The sequence below is a fragment of the Hyperoodon ampullatus genome, assembly GCF_949752795.1.
Source record: "Hyperoodon ampullatus genome assembly, chromosome: X".
Classification (NCBI taxonomy): Eukaryota; Metazoa; Chordata; class Mammalia; order Artiodactyla; family Ziphiidae; genus Hyperoodon; species Hyperoodon ampullatus.
The window spans coordinates 120,094,041-120,104,605 of record NC_136913.1 but is presented as its reverse complement, the minus strand read 5'-3'; positions in this window follow the sequence as shown (position 1 = coordinate 120,104,605).

Below are 10,565 nucleotides of genomic sequence, written 5' to 3'. Positions count from 1 at the left end.
AGGACACAGCTCTTGAGTGACTGCAGCTCTTGTTAAGGTGTATTCATACATGCAGACTGAGATAACCTGCTTCAGAGTTCTCTGCCAGTTCTTTGTCTACTCTTCAGGGGTCTCCTAAAATAATTTGGGACCTCAAGGAAAGGCAGGCAAGAATTTCCCAGTTCTGGATTGGGTGGTTTGTTTTTTTCTTATTGAGCTGCATGAGCTGATTTTAAATTTTGGAGATTAATCCTTTGTCAGTTGCTTCGTTTGCAAATATTTTCTCCCATTCTGAGGGTTGTCTTTTGGTCTTGTTTATGGTTTCCTTTACTGTGCAAAAGCTTTGAAGTTTCATTAGGTCCCATTTGTTTGTTTTTGCTTTTATTTCCATTTCTCTAGGAGGTGGGTCAAAAAGGATCTTGCTGTGATTTATGTCATAGAGTGTTCTGCCTATGTTTTCCACTAAGAGTTTGATAGTTTCTGGCCTTACATTTAGGTCTTTAATCCATTTTAAGCTTATTTTTGTGGATGGTGTTAGGGAGTGATCTAATCTCATACTTTTACATGTACCTGTCCAGTTTTCCCAGAGTGGCATGGACATATATACACTACCAAACGTAAAATAGATAGCTAGTGGGAAGCAGCCGCATAGAACAGGGAGATCAGCTCGGTGCTTTGTGACCACCTAGAGGGGTGGGATAGGGAGGGTGGGAGGGAGGGAGACGCAAGAGGGAAGATATATGGGAACATATGTATATGTATAACTGATTCACTTTGTTATAAAGCAGAAACTAACACACCATTGTAAAGCAATTATACTCCAATAAAGATGTAAAAAAAAAAAAAAAGAATTTCCCAGTTCTAGATTGGGACTTCACCAGTAGTAAAGCTGGGATTACTAGTGCACCAGATCTTGTCCGCTGGCTCTTTGCGATTGGCCTTCTCGGGATAGCTGTATTTTCGTGGGGGGGGGGAGTCCCTATGGAATCCAAGGGTCTCAGTCTCTGAGCCCTATAGTGATTAGGACATGAGAAAGTGCCTCATGCTACCTGAACTTATGCAAGATTGGCTTGTAAATTTGAACACTAAATTATTCATTTTCAGTGGGGAAAAGACCTTTCCACTATTTGTGTCTAGTTCATTTTAAGCACAACGTTTTCCCAGGACCAAAATGCCTGGAAACCACTTTGGTCCCCAGAAGGTGGCTGGCAAGCATAGACTTGGGGAGTAAAGAAAAACAGAAGGTCTTAAGAGTTTTCTAAAAGAATATGACGACCTTTCTCACATTTTTTTTGCAGTGGTGTCTATTGAGGCAAAACTTGACCTTTTAATTCTTTTTTTTGTTTGTTTGTTTTGCGATTTGCAGGCCTCTCACTGTTGTGGCCTCTCCCATTGCAGAGAACAGGCTCCAGACAAACAGGCCCAGTGGCCATGGCTCACGGGCCCAGCCGCTCCACAGCATGTGGGATCCTCCCGGACCGGGGCACGAACCCGTGTCCCCTGCATCAGCAGGTGGACTCTCAACCACTGCGCCACCAGGGAAGCCCGACCTTTTAATTCTTGCTCTATAGTATTGATTTGTGGAGGGAGGAAGTTTCTGGAGAAGGAGTGGATCTATTTGTGTAAGGAGCCTGGGAGCCTTCTAAGAGTGAAGCATTGGAGACGAGAATTCTTTCTTTGAGGTACAGAGTTCTTAAAGCCTCTTTGGGTGGATCAAAAAGGCCCTGATGAAGGCTTACTGAAGTTGGTTAGACAGAGGTAGAAAGAGATGGAGCAGCGCCCTCTCAGAGCCCTCTGTTCTTATCCCACCTGAGCTGGTTGTTCTCCAGGCTCCCTGCACATCTCTCTTTCTAGAATTTCTTTTGTTTGTGCTCCTGGATTGGATCAATATCTCCTAGATTCCTTGTCTTCCTCTTTATTGATTTACTTCTTCATTTGGGGGGAATACATTCTCTAGTAACTTCCTAAGAAAGGTTTATGGGTAACAAGCTTTTAAAATATTATTCTTTGCATGTCTGAAAAATATCTTTAGTCTATCTTCGTATTTGTCTGAGATTTTGGCTCAGTAAAGAATTCTAAGTTGAAAAATATTTTCCCTCATAATTAAAAAAATTTTTGGTTTAAATATTTATTTATTTAGGCTGCGTCAGGTCTTAGTTGCTGCATGCGGATTCTTAGTTGCAGCATGCATACAGGATCTAGTTCCCCGACCAGGGATCGAACCTGGGCCCCCTGCATTGCGAGCGTGGATTCTTACCCACTGGACCACCAGGGAAGTCACTTCCCTCATAATTTTGAATGTATTTTTCCAGTAGTTTCTAGAGTCCAGTATTGCTACTGAGAAGTTCTATGCCATTTTGACTTTTATTCCTTTGTAAGGGATTTATGTTTTTCCACTCTGGAAATATTTAGGTTCTTTTTCATATCCCTGGTGTCCTTAAAAATTCGTAAGGGTGTGTGTCAGTGTACTTCTTTTTTAAAAAATCATCTTGGTTTGCATTCAATGGGCCCTTTTAATATAAATACTTGTGTTTTTCGGTTCTAGGAAATTTTTCTTCTATTTCTTTTATGATTTCTTTGAAATAGCCCCTCTGCATTTTCTCTCCTCTTTCCTTCTTGGGCTTCTGTGGGATGTTGGGTCTCCTGAATTCATTCTCTATGTCTCTTTTCTTTCACTCAACACTTCCAGGCAATCCCACACTGTACTTTCCTAGAAACCCAGTTTTCCACTCTAAAAATAGTGAGGAGGAGGAGGAATTCCTACCCCCACTTCTCCTCTTTACTGTCATCTGATGACTTCAGAAAGAAAATAGATACAGGAGGCTCGTTAAGATGTGTTACTGAGATTAACTCCTGTGGAAGAGTAGGGAAGAGAAGGAAGATGGATTGGGCAGAAGTCAACTGGTAAAGTATCCTGAACAGAAGCCTCATCCAGCACTCCAGTAAGTTTTGGAGATGGGATCATTTGTCAGAGTGGTTCCTATTTGGAGCAAGAGAGCTGGATCTTGATACCCCATGCTATTCAGTCATTGGATGGGGGTTGCCATGGTCAGGGGCCGTGACCTTGGCTTAGGTGGCTCTTTTCAGCTGGGGCAATTGCTGCAGTGTGCTGACAGTGGAAGACATTTAGCTGGCACCATTTTCAACAGATGGGAGAATAAATCCTTCCCTCCTGAAGGAGGATCTGAGTGGCACATCACAGCTGCTAACGCATCAGCCCCCCTGCACCCGTCTGGTGCCCAGGAACCGGCTCAGACCAACCTGTGAAAACCGACTCTGCACCTCTCTTCCCAACTTGGCACTCAGTGACATCGAGTTAGTAGTCTGAAATTGGCCCTTTTACGGAATTTTCAAAATTTTGCCAGTCATTTTCCACTCTAAGAGCTTTTATCTACTCTGATTATTCCTTTTTCATAGTATACTGTTATCGTTTATAGATTATAATAATGACTTGAATCTTACAGTGTATAAACAATTAGCTTTTTTTTTTTTTTTTTTTTTTGCAGTACACGGGCCTCTCACTGTTGTGACCTCTCCCATTGTGGAGCACAGGCTCCGGACGCACAGGCTCAGCGGCCATGGCTCACGGGCCCAGCCGCTCAGCGGCATGTGGGATCCTCCCGGACCGGGGCACGAACCCGTGTCCCCTGCATCGGCAGGTGGACTCTCAACCACTGCGCCACCAGGGAAGCCCTTGCAGGCGGATTCTTAACCACTGCACCACCAGGGAAGTCCCAATGAAAATGTTTTTAAATGATAGCAAATGAAAAGATTTCTGTGGAATTTCCTGAGAAGGGATAAACTTTAAGTCAATGCCTGGCAGGGCCTGGGCTCAGATCAATTAGTTTATTAATATCTTTGAGCTCTGGGTGTCAAAGGGACGCTTCTGTATTTATCATGCTTTTCTGCGTTTATACATACATACAGAATGTTCCATGATGCTAACCCAGAATTAAATGAGATTATATGTTACATTAATCATGATGCATTTATTGGGGTTCTTTGGTTGCAAATGATAGAAATCCAACTGCAAACAGGTTCAAGCACAAAAGAAAATGTATTGATCCGTGTGAGTGCAGGCTCTCTCTGCAGCCCCAGGCTTACCTCACCCTTATAACTAACAATCCCAACAAAGAGTTCCTCTCCCTTTCACTGGTTCCAGAAAGCCCTGGGATAGTGTCTCATTGGTTTAATCCTATCACAGTGGCCAAGCAGGGACAGAATACACTGATTTGCTAGGCCTGGGTCACCTTCCCACCCTGGAATGGGGGTGGTGAGGGTGCAGTTACTGGCAGTTTTGCGTGCGCCACATGGATTTAAAGTGGGGGGCAAGGATGATTCTGCAGAGGAATACTGAAGTACACAGGTGCTAAGCAGGCAAAAATGGCAGATACCCGCTACAAACATGGCAAAGAACCTGGCACACTGTGAAACTTGATACAGTCCTTTATATAATATAATCATATCTAATCTATACAAATTGTGTGGTGGCTATTATTCCTAATCTACAAATGAGTTTTCATTTGGTAATCCTCACACGTCAATAGACTTCCTGAATTCCGCAGAACCTCTCAAAATCAAAGGTAATAAGGAGCAAATAAAGATACCTTTTAATTGTATTGTCCTCTTCCACTTCCAACATTTCAGAGATTCTGGTTTCTCAAAACCTATGCCTAGGGACTTCTCTGGTGGCCCAGTGGTAAAGAGTCTGCCTTACAATGCAGGGGACGCTGGTTCCATCCCTGGTCAGGGAACTAAGATCCCACATGCCACAGACAACTAAGCCCGCACGCCACAACTATGGAGCTCGTGTGCTTCAACTAGAGAGCCTGCGTGCCACAAACTACAGAGCCCACGTGCTCTGGAACCCGCATGCCACAACTAGAGAGAAGCCTGCACATCGCAACAAAAGATCTCCAATGCCTCAACGAAGATCCCGCATGCCACAACTAAGAGACCCGACACAGACAAAACAAAAGCAAAAACAAAAAACCTATGCTTAATTTACTATGATCAAATAATATTTCTGTTACTCAAATCCCCTCTGTTCTACCTAGGATAGATGAGATTTATGGATTCAGGAAAATGGGATGAAACCTTATCACTGTTACTAGAGAAAGGAATTTGTTATAAGGCTTGGACTTCATTCAAGGACATTAATGAAACACCAAGGACCTTATTTCCAAAGATGTTACATTGTATGACCTGTGGCAAGGCCCCCAAAGATTGCACATAGAGCATTTCCATGTAGGTGAATCTGAATGTGCTCTTCAAATTGGGGAAGACTGAGTCAGAGCTCTGCATTTCTTCTTTTTTTATTGTTTTTTTATAGTTGATTTATAATACTGTGTTAGTTCCAAGTGTACAGCATAGTGATTCAGTATTTTTGCAGATTATACTCCATTATAGGTTATTACAAGATAATGGGCATAATTCTCAGTGCTATACAGTATATTTTTGTTGCTTATCTATTTTATATATAGTAGTTTGTTGTATTTTCTTCTTCAGCCCTAAGAAACCCTGAGATTACTGTTCTTTCAAATAAGGGTCCACAGTAAAATTAAAAGACTACTGTTCATCCATTATTACTTTATTCCCCCCCTTCAATTAACCCATATTTCAAGTGCCGACTATATTCCAGGCCCTGGAAGACAGTGCTTAATAAGACATTTCCCTGTCCTCGAAGACCTCAGAACCTATCTAGATGACAGAGCTGCAAGCAATTACAACATATGATGAGAATCAGTATGAGGGGGATAGGACAAAGGAACATGAGAGAAGGGGTCTGGCTCAGGGACTGTGGCCAAGCTTCACAGAGGAGGTAATCATTTCTAATGGCTGTGGAATCCACCACCCTATGGATGACATAGAAGGAGCTCATGTAAGCCCAGTCTTCTCTCTCTTATCAGTTTGCCTGGCTGGCTGTCTATCTTCCTATCATTTATCTCTATCTATCTATCTATCTATCTATCATCTATCTATCTATCTATCTATCTATCTATCTATCATCTATCTATCTATCATCTATCTATCTGTCTATCTCTCTACCTATCTATCATCTATCCACTCTGTTTCTTCCAACATTTTTTCAATTCTTATAGATGGCATGTAGTTGAGATTATACTGCATATTCATCTTGCATACAGATAACCCAATCACCATAAGATCATGAACGTTTTCTCATGGTCTTAAAAATTCTTCAAGAATGTCACTTTGAAAAAATTAGCCTTTTTATTTGAAGATGATTATAGATCTATAAGCAGTTGTAAGAAATGATACAGAGGGATCTCATATACTCTTCACCCAGTTTTCCCCAATGACAACATCTTGTAAAAGTATTGCATAATATCAGAACCAGGATATTGACATTGATACAATCAAGATACACAACAGTTCCATCACAAGGGAATGTCATTTTTGATAAATGCTTAATAATCTATTTTGGAATGTATCATAATTTATTAATCCTGCTATTATTTGAAATGTAGGTTGCTTACAATTTGGGACTATAATAAATAATGCTGTAGAAAACATCCTTGTACATAAATCTTTGCCAAAATCTCTATTTCTGTAGGGGAAACTCCTAGGAGATTTGCTGAGTCAAAGGATATGTGCATTTTTAGGTTCTCAGTATTGACTGACAAACTGCTTTCCAGAAAGACTGTACCAACTTACACTCCAGCAGTGCATGAAACTGCTTGGCTGACCAGATTAACTGATATTGAGTATTTTAAAAGTCTTTGCCAGTTTTATAAGTGAAAAATGATATTTTGAGATTCTTTTGATTTATTTTTATAAATATTGAAGGAAAGGGGCTTCCCTGGTGGTGCAGTGGTTGAGAGTCCGCCTGCTGATGCAGGGGACACGGGTTCGTGCCCCGGTCTGGGAAGATCCCGCATGCTGCAGAGCGGCTGGGCCCGTGAGCCATGGCCGCTGAGCCTGCGCATCCAGAGCCTGTGCTCCGCGGCGGGAGAGGCCACAACAGTGAGAGGCCCCCGTACTGCAAAAAAAAAAAAAAAATTGAAGGAAAATATTTATATATACATATACATGCATATGTATATATTAGGTTTAAAATTTTTTTAGAGTTATCTCTTCCTATCTTTTGACCATTTCCATTGCATTTTCTTATTAATTTATAAATACTCTTTACATGTTAAGGATATTACTTTTAAAAGCTTTATTGAGATAAAATTAAAATACCTACCATTTGCCCATTTAAACTATACAATTCAAAGGCTTATACAAGATATGGAAGCAGCCTAAGTGTCCATCAACAGATGAATGGATAAAGATGTGGTATATATATAAAATGGAATACTTCTCAGCCATAAAAAAGAAGGAAATTTTGCACTTGCACCAACATGGATGGACCTGGAGTTATTTTGCTTAGTGAAATAAGTCAGACAGAGAAAGACAAATACTGTATGTGAAATCTAAAAAATAAAACAAACAAATGAATATAATAAAATTCACAGATATAAGGACAAACTATTGTTATGAGTGGGGGAAGGTAAGGAGGGAGGGGCATGTTAGGGAAAGGGGATTAAGAGGTACAAACTACTATGTATAAAATAAATAAGCTACAAGGATATATTGTACAGCACAGGGAATATAGCCAATATTTTATAATAACTTTAAATGGCACAAAATCTATAAAAATTTTATATCACTATGTTGTACACCTAAAACTAATATAATATTGTAAATCAACTATACCTCAATTAAAAATAATTCAGTGGTTTTTAGTATATTCACAGACTTGAGCATCCATCAGCAGAATGAATTTTAAAATATTTCATTACCCTAAAAAGGAACTTTAATCCCCTTAGTTTTTACCCATACTCCCTCCATCCTCCCCATTCTCTGACAATCATTATTCTACTTTCTGTCTCTATATATTTGCCTATTCTTGACATTTCATATAAATGGGATTGTAAAACATGTGGTCTTTGTGACTGGCTTCTTTCACTTAAGAAGGGAACTCAAGATTTCACTTAAGGGGCTTCCCTGGTGGCGCAGTGGTTGAGAATCTGCCTGCCAATGCAGGGGACACGGGTTCGAGCCCTGGTCTGGGAAGATCCCACATGCCGCAGAGCAACTAGGCCCGTGAGCCACAACTACTGAGCCTGCGCGTCTGGAGCTTGTGCTCCACAACAAGAGAGGCTGCAAGAGTGAGAGGCCCGCGCACCGCGATAAAGAGTGGTCCCCGCTTGCCACAACTAGGGGAAGCCCTCGCACAGAAATGAAGACCCAACACAGCAAAAATAAATAAATAAATTAATAAACTCCTACCCCCAACATCTTCTTAAAAAAAAAAAAGATTTCACTTAAGATGAGAACTCTTAGGATTTACTGTCTTAACAACTTTCATATATAACATACAGCAGTGCTAATTTTATTTATCATGTTGTACATTACATCCTTAGTACTTATTTATCTTACAACTGGAAGTACTGGAAGTACCTTTTGACGACCTTCATCCCTTCATCCAATTCTCCCTCCCCCCAACCCCTGCCTCTGGTCACCACAAATCTGATCTCTTTTTCTATGAGTTTGTTTGTTTGTTTTTAAGTATAATTGACCTATAACACTATGTTATTTCCTGGTACATAGCATAGTGATTCAATATTTCTATACATTACAAAATGATCACCATTATAAGTCTAGTTACCATCTGTCATCATACAAAGATATTACATTATTATTGACTATATTCCCCATACTATACATTTCATCCCTGTGATATTTATTTTGTAACTGCAAGTTTGTTACTCTAAATCTCCCACACCTATTTCATTCATCCCCCATCCCTTTTCCCTCTGGCAACCACCTGTTTGTTCTCTGTATCTGTGACTCTGTTTCTCTTTTATTATGTTTATTTATTTATTTTTAGATTACACATATAAGTGAAATCATATGGTATTTGTCTTTCCTTTGTCTGACTTATTTCACTTAGCATAATACCCTCTAGGTCCATCGAGGTTGTCATGAGTGGCAAGACTTCATTTTTGATTTATGGCTGAGTAATATTCCATTGTGTGTATATATACCTCATCTTCTTTATCCATTCATCTGTTGATGTACACTTAGGTTGCTTCCACATCTTGGCTACTGTAAATAATGCTGCAATGAACATAGGAGCACACGTATCTTTTTGAATTGTGTCTTTGTTTTCTTTGGAAAAATACCCAAAAGTGGTTTTGCTGGATCATATAACACTTCTATTTTTAATATTTTGAGGAACCTCCATACTTTGGCCATAGTGGCTGTACCAATTTACATTCCCACCAGCAGTGTACAAGGGTTCCCTTTTCTCTACATCCTTTCCAACATTTGTGATTTCTTGTCTTTTTGATGATAGCCATTCTGACAGGTGTGAGGTGATATCTCATTGTGGTTTTGATTTGCATTTCCCTGATGATTAGAGAAGTTGAGCAGCTTTTCATGTGTCTGTTGGCCAACTGTATGTCTTCTTTGGGAAAATATCTATTCAGTTCCTCTGCTCCCTTTTTAATTGGGTTGTTTGTTTGTTTGCTTGTTTGGGTTGTTTGTTTTTTGGTGTTGAGTTGTATGAGTTCTTTGTATACTTTGGATATTAACCCCTTACCAGATATATCATATGCAAATATCTTCTCCCATTCAGTAGGCAACCTTTTTGTTTTGTTGATAGCTTCCTTCGCTGTGCAAGAGCCTGTTAGTTTGGTTAGGTCCCATTTGTTTATTTTTGCTTTTGTTTCCATTGCCTGAGGAGATATATCAAAAAAAAAAATATTGCTAAGACCAGTATCAAAGGGTATACTGCCTATGTTTTCTTTTAGGATGTCAGGCCTTACATTTAAGTCCTTAATCCATTTTGAGGTTATTTTTGTATACGGTGTGAGAAAGTAATCCAGTTTGATTCTTTTGCATGTATCTGTCCAGTTTTCCCAACACCATTTATTGAAGAGGTTCTCTTTTGCCTGTTATATATTGTTGCCTCCTTTGTCATCGATTAATTGCCCATATAGGTGGGGATTCATTTCTGGGCTCTCTGTTTTTTTCCATTGATCTATGTGTCTGTTTTTGTACCAGTACCATACTGTTTTGATTAATGTAGCTTTGCAGTATACATTGAAATCAGAGCATCTACTGCTTTTATATTTAGAAAATTCTTTTTCATTGTTAATTTTCTAATACCTTTCTGAACGTAAATTTATTTTTCTATTTGTTTTCTTCTTTATTTAGAAAATGTGTTACTAAAAAGCAATTGCCCACTGTGAAAAATTAACATAATTACTTATAAAGCAAAAAGTGAGAGCTCCCCCATAACCAAGTGACTCCCAGTTTCACTCTTGAGAGATCACCACTGTTAGCAATTTGTATCCTTCCCAACCATTGTCTATGCATATACATATGTATAGTGTTTAAAAAGTGGGATCAAACTATAAATATTGTTTTGCATCTTACTTTTTTCACTTGACAGTATAGCAGGGCATCTTTCCATATGTGGATCAATCACATATTTTTTTGTTATGCTAAGTAAAGCCTTCTCCACCCCAGATTATAAAAAATATCCTCCTATATAGTCACCTAGTACTTTTATA